This window comes from Anolis carolinensis, unplaced genomic scaffold (assembly GCF_035594765.1).
Source record: "Anolis carolinensis isolate JA03-04 unplaced genomic scaffold, rAnoCar3.1.pri scaffold_13, whole genome shotgun sequence".
In the NCBI taxonomy this organism is placed as follows: domain Eukaryota; kingdom Metazoa; phylum Chordata; class Lepidosauria; order Squamata; family Dactyloidae; genus Anolis; species Anolis carolinensis.
The window spans coordinates 16,026,611-16,039,166 of record NW_026943824.1 but is presented as its reverse complement, the minus strand read 5'-3'; positions in this window follow the sequence as shown (position 1 = coordinate 16,039,166).

Genomic DNA, 12,556 nt, shown 5'->3' with positions numbered 1-12,556 from the left:
GTCAAAGCGCCTCGGCTGAGCCACGCCCCCTCGATGACTTTTCTCCCTTTTATTCAAAATGCCACCGCGCGCTCACTTTTTCAAACCCCGCCGGGCTGCTGATTGGACGGGAGGCGGGGCGAAGCGAGAGCCGGCGGGCCGCGATTGGTCGGCGGGGTCCCGAAGAGGAGGGGCGAGTCTAAAGGCTTGGGTGAATTCTGCGCATGCGCAGCTAAGAGCAACAGAAAGGGTGATGCCTAAGATATCTTATTACATAATATAGAATATACAATAATAATAGTGTATTATTATTATTACCATAGCACAATATAAGCATTATATACTATATTGTACTATACCACTATACTGTCAGATTATTAGTAATATTACCTGTAATTTAGAATATACAATTATAATAGTGTATTATTATTATTAGCATAGTACAATATAAGCATTATATATTACTATATTGTACTATAGCACTATATTATTATTAGTAATATTACCTGTAATTTAGAATATACAATTATAATAGTGTATTATTATTATTAGCATAGTACAATATAAGCATTATATATTACTATATTGTACCACTATACTGCAATATTATTAGTAATATTACCTGTAATTTAGAATATACAATTATAATAGTGTATTATTATTATTATTATTATTAGCATAGTACAATATAAGCATTATATATTACTATAATAGCACTATACTGTCAGATTATTAGTAATATTACATGCAATACAGAATATACAATAATAATAGTGTATTATTATTATTATTAGCATAACACAATATAAGCATTATATATTACTATATTGTACTATACTGTAATATTATTAGTAATATTACCTGTAATATAGAATATACAATTATAATAGTGTATTATTATTAGCATAGTACAATATAAGCATTATATATTACTATATCACTATATTATTAGTAATATTACATGTAATATAGAATATACAATTATAATAGTGTATTATTATTATCAGCATAGCACAATATAAGCATTATATATTACTATATTGTACTATAGCACTAAACTTTATTACTATTAGTAATATTACATGTAATATATAATATACAATTATAATAGTGTATTATTATTATATTAGCATAGCACAATATAAGTATTATATATTACTATATTGTACTATAGCACTATATTATTATTAGTAATATTACCTGTAATTTAGAATATACAATTATAATAGTGTATTATTATTATTAGCATAGAACAATATAAGCATTATATATTACTATATTGTACTATACCACTATACTGCAATATTATTAGTAATATTACCTGTAATATAGAATATACAATAATAATAGTGTATTATTATTATTATTATTATTATTATCTATTTTAATATTTTTTAATCAATATTTGTATGTATGTATTTTTATCCTTTACAATTTTATCTTGTAAATCGCCTAGAGCATTGTGGATGGAGGGCGATTAATAAGTAATTAAATGATGATGATGATGATGATTATTATTATTATTAGCATAGCACAATATAAGCATTATATATTATTATAATGTGCTATAGCAATATACTGTAATATTATTAGTAATATTACATGTAATATAGAAGATACAATTATAATTGTGTATTATTATTATTAGCATAGTACAATATAAGCATTATATATTACTATATTGTACTATACCACTATATTGTAATATTATTAGTAATATTACATGTAATATAGATTATACAATTATAATAGTGTATTATTATTATTATTATTATTAGCATGGCACAATATAAGCATTATATATTACTATATATATCAGGTTGCTCCTGTCATGAAAAAAACAAAACTATATTGTATGTTGCCTGGTAAATGGATGCAATTCCAAGGAATTACATATTTTATGTAATCTCAAGATCAAAAACAAGCTAAAAATTTACAATCAACCCACCGCCAGATGGCACCAGGTTCCTTTTCCATTGCATAACTAATTAATTTACTTTCTTCTCTTTCCAAAGAAGTGCAGGGATGCAGCCGGACTACACTATAAAACCCAGTTTGATCCTGGTTTGACAGTATTATTTCCTATTTAATTGCGCAATACTTACTTTGAAAGTTGTTGTTCTCCTCCAGAAACTTCATTTTTGTGCCACAAACTCTGTTGACTCGGTCGAGACTCAATGATGAGATTGAAAAACTAGAGCAAAATGTGCTGTAGCAGGATATCCCTCCTGCAAAATAAAATAAAATAAATTTTGGTAATTTAATAGACTTTTCCTGTGTTTTTATGATAGAACCAATTAGGAAATGGCTTTTATAACCCAGGAACAAAAATATTATATTAATCATACTTACATTTATGATTATATAATACAACTAGCCGTGCCCAGCCACACGTTGCTGTGGGGGAATCGTTTGTTGGGAGGTGTTAGCTGGCTATGGTTGTTTCTTCTCTGGCATACCCTTATTTTCCGAGTGTTGTTCTTTATTTACTGTCCTGATTGTAGAGTTTTTTAAAAAAGTTGAGAGCCAGGTTTTGTTCATTTTACTTATTACTGCAAAGTACAGTAGAGTCTCACTTATCCAACACTCGCTTACCCAACGTTCTGGATTATCCAATGCATTTTTGTAGTCAATGTTTTCAATACATCGTGATATTTTGGTGCTAAATTCGTAAATACAGTAATTACTACTGTCAAATTTGTTGTATAACATGATGTTTTGGTGCTTAATTTGTAAAATCATAACCTAATTTGATGTTTAATAGGCTTTTTCTTACTCTCTCCTTATTATCCAACATATTCGCTTATCTAACGTTCTGCCAGCCCGTTTACGTTGGATAAGCGAGACTCTACTGTAGTAATTACTGTATTTACGAATTTAGCACCAAAATATCACAATGTATTGAAAACATTGACTACAAAAATGCGTTGGATAATCCAGAACGTTGGATAAGCGAGTGTTGGATAAGTGAGACTCTACTGTATTATTTTCCTGAATTTATTATTGTTATTATTACATGTATTATTTTAATGTATTATTATTAAAAGGATACATAAGCACATTTACAAAGAAGATGAGAATTATGATTTGATTAGAGTTGGACAGTCTTATCTTAAATTTGAGCTTTCTGTAAATATTCAAAAACATTTAACCTACTGATGCTTCAATTAATGTAATTTTATTGGTATCTGTTTTTATTTCTGAAATTTACCACCCTTGGCTCATACTGGAGTCAATGTTTTTTGGTGGTAAAATTAGGTGCCTTGGCTTATATTCGGGTCGGCTTATACTCGAGTATATACGGTAATATTTCTGGTTAATAGTTCCAGGGACTCAGAGTGGCTTACAAGTCAAATTATCTTGAAGAGCCACGTTTCTATAGCAGCCCAGATAGTAATTTGCTTCAAGAATGGCTCCCATTATTTTTCTCGGCTATCTTTTTTCCAGGCAGAGTTGTGCTTGCCAATTATTTCCCGGGTCTCTTGTGGCAGATTAAGCTGAAAAAGGCACAGAGCTAAGCAACCGCATGAAAAGAGCCTTCTGCACAATGGGCAGAAGGAGAGAACCATTGGTTGGTACAAGGCGGATTTCTCCCTTTGGCAAAGGAACATGTCAGTCAAATTATTTTGGCACCCGAGGCAAAACGACACTACGAGCGATTCTTCCCGTTCTTGACAGTGAAATATGTCATGCCTTTAATGGCACTCCAGATGTGCAGCAGAATCACAGAATCCTAGTTTTGGAAGAGATCCCACAGTCCAAACCCATTCTGGCAAGAAACGGGAAAAACCCATTCAAATCACCCCCGACAGATGGCCATCCAGCCTCTGATTCAAAGCCTCCACCACACTCCATGGCAGAGAGTTCCACTGCTGAATGGCTCTCTCTCAACATCAGGACATTTATTTATTTAGTGACAGTGCAGTAGAGTCTCACTTGTCCAACATAAACGGGCCGGCAGAATGTTGGATAAGCGAATATGTTGGATAATAAGGAGAGATTAAGGAGAAGCCTATTAAACACCAAATTAAGTTATGATTTTACAAGTTAAGCACCAAAACATCATGTTATACAACAAATTTGACAGTAAAAGTAGTTCAATACGCAGTAATGCTATGTAGTAATTACTGTATTTACGAATTTAGCACCAAAATATCACGATGTATTGAAAACACTGACTACAAAAATGCGTTGGATAATCCAGAACGTTGGATAAGCGAATGTTGGATAAGTGAGACTCTACTGTATTTATATTCCGCCCTTCTTTCTCACCCCGAAGGGACTCAGGGCGGATTACAATGAACACATATATGGCAAACATTCAATGCCAACAGACAAACAACATATATAGACAGACACAGAGGCATTTCACATTTTTCCAGCTTCATGATTACAATGAACACATATATGGCAAACATTCAATGCCAACAGACAAACAACATATATAGACAGACACAGAGGCATTTAACATTTTTCCAGCTTCACGATTACAATGAACACATATATGGCAAACATTCAATGCCAACAGACAAACAACATATATAGACAGACACAGAGGCATTTAACATTTTTCCAGTTTCACGATTACAATGAACACATATATGGCAAACATTCAATGCCAACAGACAAACAACATATATAGACAGACACAGAGGCATTTAACATTTTTTCCCCCAGCTTCACGATTCCGGCCACAGGGGGAGCTGTTGCTTCACCGTCCACTGGAGAACGTTGGATAAGTGAGTGTTGGATAAGTGAGACTCTACTGTATGTATGTATGTGTATATATATATATATATATATATATATATATATATATGACTATTCAGTGCAATTCAAGCTGGACAAACAAGGATTCCCCTATAAAGTAAGTAGCCAGGCTTCAAATCTTTGATCAAAGGTGCTACTCCAGCTCGCCAAACAAGGATTCCCCTCAGTATAAAGGGTGCTCACCAATGCGTCGTCTTCATCATGGAAAGAAGTGACAAGTGGAGTGCCGCAGGGCTCCGTCCTGGGCCCGGTTCTGTTCAGGATCTTTATTAACGACTTAGACGAAGGGTTAGAAGGCACGATCATCAAGTTTGCAGACGACACAAAACTGGGAGGGAGAGCCAACACTCCAGGAGACAGAAGCAGAATCCAAAACGATCTTGACAGACTAGAGAGATGGGCCAAAACTTACAAAATGAAGTTCAACAGGGACAAATGCAAGATCCTTCACTTCGGCAGAAAAAATGGAAATCAAAGATACAGAATGGGGGACGATGCCTGGCTTGACAGCAGTGTGTGCGAAAAAGACCTTGGAGTCCTCGTGGGGAGGAAGGGGAACATGAGCCAACAATGTGATGCGGCTGCTAAAAAAGCCAATGGGATTCTGTCCTGCATCAATAGGGGAATAGCGTCTAGATCCAGGGAAGTCCTGCTCCCCCTCTTTCTATTCTGCCTTGGTCAGACCACTTTACCTGGAATCACACTGGGTCCAATTTTGGGCACCACAGTTGAAGGGAGATGTTGACAAGCTGGAAAGCGTCCAGAGGAGGAAGACTCAAATGATGAAGGGTCTGGAGAACAAGCCCTATGAGGAGCGGCTTAAAGAGCTGGGCATGTTTAGCCTGCAGAAGAGAAGGCTGAGAGGAGACATGATGAGAGCCATGTACAAATACTTGAAGGGAAGTCCTAGGGAGGAGGGAGGGAGCTTGTTTTCTGCTGCCCTGCAGACTAGGACACAAGGGAACAATGGCTTCAAACTACAGGAAAGGAGATTCCACCTGAACATCAGGAAGAACTTCCTCACTGTGAGAAGGGCTGTTCGACAGTGGAACTCTCTCCCCGGGGCCGTGGTGGAGGCTCCTTCTTTGGAGGCTTTTAAGCAGAGGCTGGATGGCCATCTGTCGGGGGTGCTTTGAATGCGATTTCCTGCTTCTTAGCGGGGGGTTGGACTGGATGGCCCATGTGGTCTCTTCCAACTCTACTATTCTATGATTCTATGATTCTAGGCACCTGGAAAAGCTTCTCAGCTGCAAAGCTCCTTGGACTTAAGACAATCAAAGACTGTAATGGATATTTTCCTTTACCCCTCTGAAACCTCCAGCTTATTGGGATAACCTTTTGTGAACAATAAAACCAGTTTTTGAGTTATCTACAGTGTTTTGGTCCTTGGGAGTTCCAGTTTCCCTAAAGGAAGGCAAGAAGCAATCCCCTGGGGAAAGATGTCACGTCCATGCCTCTTTCGCTAAGAGTTACAGCCCCGTTTAGCACAGGCCCGTTTAGCTTGGATAAGTGAGACTCTACTGTAGTCACAACAGTACATCTAAGGCGGCCTTATGAACAATGTTTTTGTGTCTATATTTAAATACAGGGATGTTTTGATTGAAAAAATAAGGTTATTGAGAGGATGAACTATTTCTGCTTCTGCCATAAATAGAAAGGCACCTGAACATTCTGCTCATTTTTAAAAAAAAAATCACAGAAGTGCTTCTTTATAGCAGCTGTTAATATACTTAGAAACTTAGGCAGCTGCTTGATACAAAGGAAGCCTATGGCATTCCCTTCAACATTTCCTAGTAAAGAACTGGGAGCCATAAAGAAAAAGGAAAAGTTATTGAAGTGAATGGAGGCTGCAGCAGTTTGCTTTTGCGTGAGCCACTGTCTATGCTTTGGGACACAAAAAGCAAGGCAAGCAAGCAAGCAAGCATCTCTCTAATGAAATATATTACGATATCCGTTTAGATGCCGTAATATATTTAAGTTCTGTCTCTTCTCTCCAGCCCTCAAGGCAGTTCTCCAGACAAACATCAATCAACAAAATAATGTACCTGAAAGAAATAATAAAACCCGGTAAAGAACATGCATTCGTCAGGCCGGCGGGAGAACAACAAATGCTAAATGTAAATAATGCAAAGCAGCAAAAAAAGCTTCGACTTGAAGCCCACAAATAGTTTCAACTAATTGTCGAAGGCTTTCATGGCCAGAATCACTGGGTTGATGCGAGTTTTCTGGACTGTATGTTAGTTTGTCCATATTCATTATTTCTAATATCTTATTTATCCGGCACTTCATTTTCGGAGTTTCTTTATCTCCAGGATTTGGCTAGGGTCATCCTTGCAGCGGTAATCAGGTAAATAAATAGTACTTCTTTGTTTTTGTCTTTTTCTATATTAACATTCCTAATAACATAATTTTAGGGTCCATATTTCATCCCCTCAGGAGAAGGTTAAATTGCCTCTGCGTCTGTCTGTCTGTTGTCTTTGTCTCGGTTCGATGTGTTTATGGGCATTGAATGTTTGCCCTATATGTACATAATGTGATCCACCCTGAGTCCCCTTCGGGGTGAGAAGGGCAGAATATAAATACTGTAAATAAATATTTATTCTAATTTGTAACATCTTTTGGATTTTAAGATTTATTTATTTCCAAAATGCTTTGACTTTATTACAAGTCCACCAGCAGTTGTAGAAGGTTCCAACTTGTTCGTCGCATTTCCCGCATTTATCGGATGCTTCCTTATAAAAAATTTGAGATTTTTTTGAGGTGTTAAATACCACCTGTAAAATCATTTAGAAGAGTGGGAAAAAGCGTGGAACCAAAGACTCAAAGACACCTATGCAACAGACCTGAAAGAAAATTGGATTAAATTATTTTAGGAGCCACTTTCGACATTTCTGCAGACGCATGTGAAAAGCTTTGCCATTCACTGAACATGGAGAAAAACAAACTGCTCGTCCATGAGCAAAAGGCAGCAAATGATGCCCATGTGTCCGTGCCATTGAATTATGGCACAATGCAAATACTCGCTCAGCTCTGAACTTGCATCAAGTATGAATCCAAGGTCTTGCTTCCCTGGAGTGAAGGTGAAGGTGGGCGGTGTTACCGTTAAAAATGCTAACCCGGCAATGCTCCATGACTGTCCTCCTGGAGATATTGATTAACGTGGTTCGTCCGATGAGGATGAATCACCAATGCTGGCTGCTCGGTAGTCGCAGTGACTCAGCTCCCTGTTCTGCTTGAAGCAAGACATTATGACAAAATGTTGGCTGCTCACAGAGAGGGACTTTCCATCTTCCCTGCCTTGTTTCACTCTGGTTTCCTACTTACAAGACAGAGCCATATATATATGAGTACAATTCAACTGCCTAGGAACAGCCCATTTGTCCATTTGATAGCTGACTCTAAGGTACAAAAGCATCAAGGACAACCAATGCACCATTGGTCAGCTCCGGCGGTCACGAATGTCAGAGTATTTACGAAGGTGGAGGCATTACTTTTCATTCAACCCTTGAATTGTCAGAGTATTTGCAGCGCAGCAGTAGTTGGATGGAAGCAGTGGAACACAGAACGAAGAAACACTCAGAGACATTGGTAAAACTATTTACAAAGTTTTACTGTATGTAGCAGTAATCAACACAAACAGACTTACAGACGAACATAGGACTGCTCTGTTCTCCAACAGAACTTGACTCGAACTCTAGGCAGACAGAACTCAACTGAACTGAACTGATGCAATCGTTATGCACAAAAACTTGTGTCTGGATACTCCCTAGTTCTAGCCACACATCAAGGACATCATAGCTTCTTGGCAATTAACTCTTTCCACATTATGGTACAATCTGGATGATGCAATCAGTTGCAATACAAGCATGGCACAAATTGCATTTAAACCCTATCAATACACAAATCCCACATTAACAACTAATACACACCAGTGGTCACTTTTCAGCTTGCAACACAACAGAAGGAGAGGCACCCAAGGAAAGTCGCAGTAGACCAACCCACACAACCAAACAATCACAGCTGGCGATTGAGGAGCGCCATTTATTTCTGTAGCAACCACATATGTTTAAGGAACATGTACCTACTCAATCTGGATCTTTTCATGATTCTTATTATTTCTCTGCCTCTTGCAAAGAACAGCCTGTTCTGCACCAGGCGGATTCTAGATGGAGATGTTGGTGAACAGAGGCACGTTTTGTTTCCAATAGATATTAGTGATGTGCATAGTATTTGTTTCATCTGTTTCATTCGTCTATCTGTTTAGTATTGTCCATTTGGACATGAAAGAGAAAGCTGCATGGTCATCGTGCTTGCTTTAGTTTTCCTTTCGTTTGGGCTTTATAACAATAAGCCGGTACTGACAGAGGGCTGCTTTTCCATTACAGCTGATGTGTACTAATGGTTGTTAATAATAATATTAATAACAATAGTTATTTTGGGACCATAAGCTAAGTCTGAGAGAGGGCTGCTTCCCCATGACATGTGTACCAATGGGTGTTTATAATAATAATAATAATAATAATAATAATAATAATAATAATAATAACAACAACAACAAAAAACCAGTACAAGAAAACCACACTACAAACTAGAGCTGACAGCTGGCACAACAAAACATTGCATAGAAAGTTCCTTGACAAAATTGAAGAAAAAGCTGATAAAGAGAAGACCTGGCTATGGCTCACAAATGGGACCCTGAAGAAGGAGACAGAAGGCCTGATCCTTGCAGCCCAGGAGCAAGCCATCAGAACAAAGGCAATTAAGGCTAAGATCGAAAAATCTGCTGATGACCCAAAATTTATTTATTTATTTTTCAAACTTATATGCCGCCACTCTCCTAGGGCTCGGAGCGGCAGACTGTGCAAGGAAACCGATGAAACCATTGATCATCTCCTCAGCTGCTGTAAGAAAATCGCACAGACAGACTACAAACAGAGGCACAACTACGTGGCCCAAATGATTCATTGGAACTTATGCCTCAAGTACCACCTCCCAGCAGCAAAGAACTGGTGGGATCATAAACCTGCAAAAGTATTGGAAAATGAGCACGCAAAGATACTGTGGGACTTCCGAATCCAGACTGACAAAGTTCTGGAACACAACACACCAGACATCACAGTTGTGGAAAAGAAAAAGGTTTGGATCATTGATGTCGCCATCCCAGGTGACAGTCGCATTGACGAAAAACAACAGGAAAAACTCAGCCGCTATCAGGACCTCAAGATTGAACTTCAAAGACTGGCAGAAACCAGACAGCTGATGTCTGCCAATGGGTGTTAATAATAATAATAATAATAATAATAATAATAATAATAATAATAATAATAATAACAACAACAACAGTTTTCTGGGACCCTAATCTGAGTCTGAGAGAGGTCTGCTTCCCCATTACATCTGATGTGTACCAATGTGAACCATGTCCTTTCAACCACAAACACGAGTTAACCTCAAACACTGGGGATGATATTGACTGGAGCGGTTATGGAGGAGGTGGGGATGATGGGAGCAGCAATGTTCTTTGGCCCTGAACCATAACAGTCAGAAAAACCTCGCTTCTTGATAATATAATTCCATGTACATAACCATATTTTTCATGCCTCCCACATCCCAAGCTAATGGAGTAAGTCTCAGTGCCTGGAATCCTGTGCCAGTCAGCTGAATTTATCCTGCCTGGTGATTTAATAATCCATTAAACACAATCAACCGGTTGCCAGATTTGCCATTAATCTTGTTTTTGGCTCCATGCTTCGAGAGACTCGCAGATTATTTTTTTCCTTTTTTAAAGCACCAAATAGTCTAGGATGACTGTTTTGCTTTTCAAATACAATGTTGATATTGGAAGATTTCTTGATGGGCAACTAGCACTGCTTATAGTGGACTTCTGCTGCCAATCTGCGATGTTCATTTTGATGTTCCTTTTCAAAGCTAACTTCTAGAAAGGTGTATCCGGGGGGGAAACTATATCATAGTAACTTCCAAAATGATCTTCTTTGCCTGAACTCCCTCAAACTGGTTCCACGCAGTCACATGCCTTCTCGTAGTTGACAAAAGTGAGAACGAGTGGCATCTGGTAGCCAATAATAACTACTATGTTATAGGTTGTAGAAATGAATAAATAGAAGCTTTGCCACAGTTTCTGAACCAAGATATACCCTGCAGTATAATAAAGTGTCACTCAGGCTTGTGTAAGAAGTAAAAATATCTTGACTTCAGTTCAAAAGTTCAAACAGGGCAACAATATATACAGCAGTCTCTCTGAATTCACACAGAGAGCATAGGGAATAAACAGTGCCTTTAAACAGCCTTTAAATATGCCTCATTTGCCTTATAAATAATCAAGCTTCAAAGAGTTGGCAGCCATTTCCACCCTGACCATTTCCAGTCAGCCAAGATAAACCTTGCATTATAATAAAGTGTCACTCAGGCTTGTGTAGGAAGTAAAAGTATCTTTACTTCAGTTCAAAAGATCAAACAGGGCGACAATATATACAGCAGTCTCTCTAAATTCACACAGAGAGCATAGGGAATAAACAGTGCCTTTAAACAGTCTTTAAATATGTCTAATTTGCCTTATAAATAATCAGGCTTTGGAGAGTTGGCCGCCATTTCCATCCTGACCATTTCCAGTCAACCAAGATAAACCCTGCAGTATAATAAAGTGTCACTCAGGCTTGTGTAACAAGTAACAGTATCTTTACTTCAGTTCAAAAGATCAAACAGGGCGACAATATATACAGCAGTCTCTCTAAATTCACACAGAGAGCATAGGGAATAAACAGTGCCTTTAAACATCCTTTAAATATGCCTCATTTCCCTTATCAATAACTAGCTTTGCCCGGCCAGGTGTTGCTGTGGATTATGCTTTCAGAGTGTTTTTCTTTATTTACTGTCCTGATTTTAGAGATTATATTGTTTCGTATTATTATATCACGGTAATTATTACATATTATATTTATAATCTTATATTATCTGCTTAGAACTGGATTATATGAGGCCCCTTCTACACAGCTGTATAAGATGCACACTGAAGTGGATTATATGGCAGTGTGAACTCAAGATAATCCAGTTCTAAGCAGATAATATAAGATTATAAATGGGTTATATAGCTGTGTGGAAGAGCCTTGAGTCTACACTGCCATATACTGTAATCCAGTTCAAATCTGATAATCTGTATTTTATAGGCAGTGTGGAAGAGGCCTAAGTGAGGCCTAACTCTACCTGTCCCCTGGGCTGAGTGGGTTGCTAGGAGACCAAGGGGGCGGAGCTCAGCCTTCTAACTGGCACCAATTGGATAAAAACAATTATTCCTCTCCCTCTAATTAGGACTTAATTTTTCTTTTCTTTTTGTTGTATGAACGTAGAGGGATGGATGAGGGGTTGTGCTGCCAAGTTTAGTGTTTCTGGGATGTGTAGTTTTGTTGTTTTGTCTTAGGCCAAAATTTCATTACCCTTCTATATATATAAAAGAGTGATGGCATCAGGGCAGCGGACAAAACAACAAAACTACAGGCCCCCCAACCTCGAAATTTGACAACACAACTCATCATTCATGGCTCTAGGTTGATACAACAAAAAGGAAAGAAAAATAAAGTCCTAATTACAGGGAGAGGAATAATAGTTTTTATCCAATTTCTGCCAGTTTGAAGGCAAAGCTCTGCCCACTTGGTCTCCTAGCAACCCACTCAGCCCAGGGGACAGGCACAGTTAGGCCTCACTTAGGCCTCTTCCACAGATTATCAGATTTTAACTGTATTATATGGCAGTGTAGACTCAAGACCCTTCCACACAGATATATAACCCATTTAGA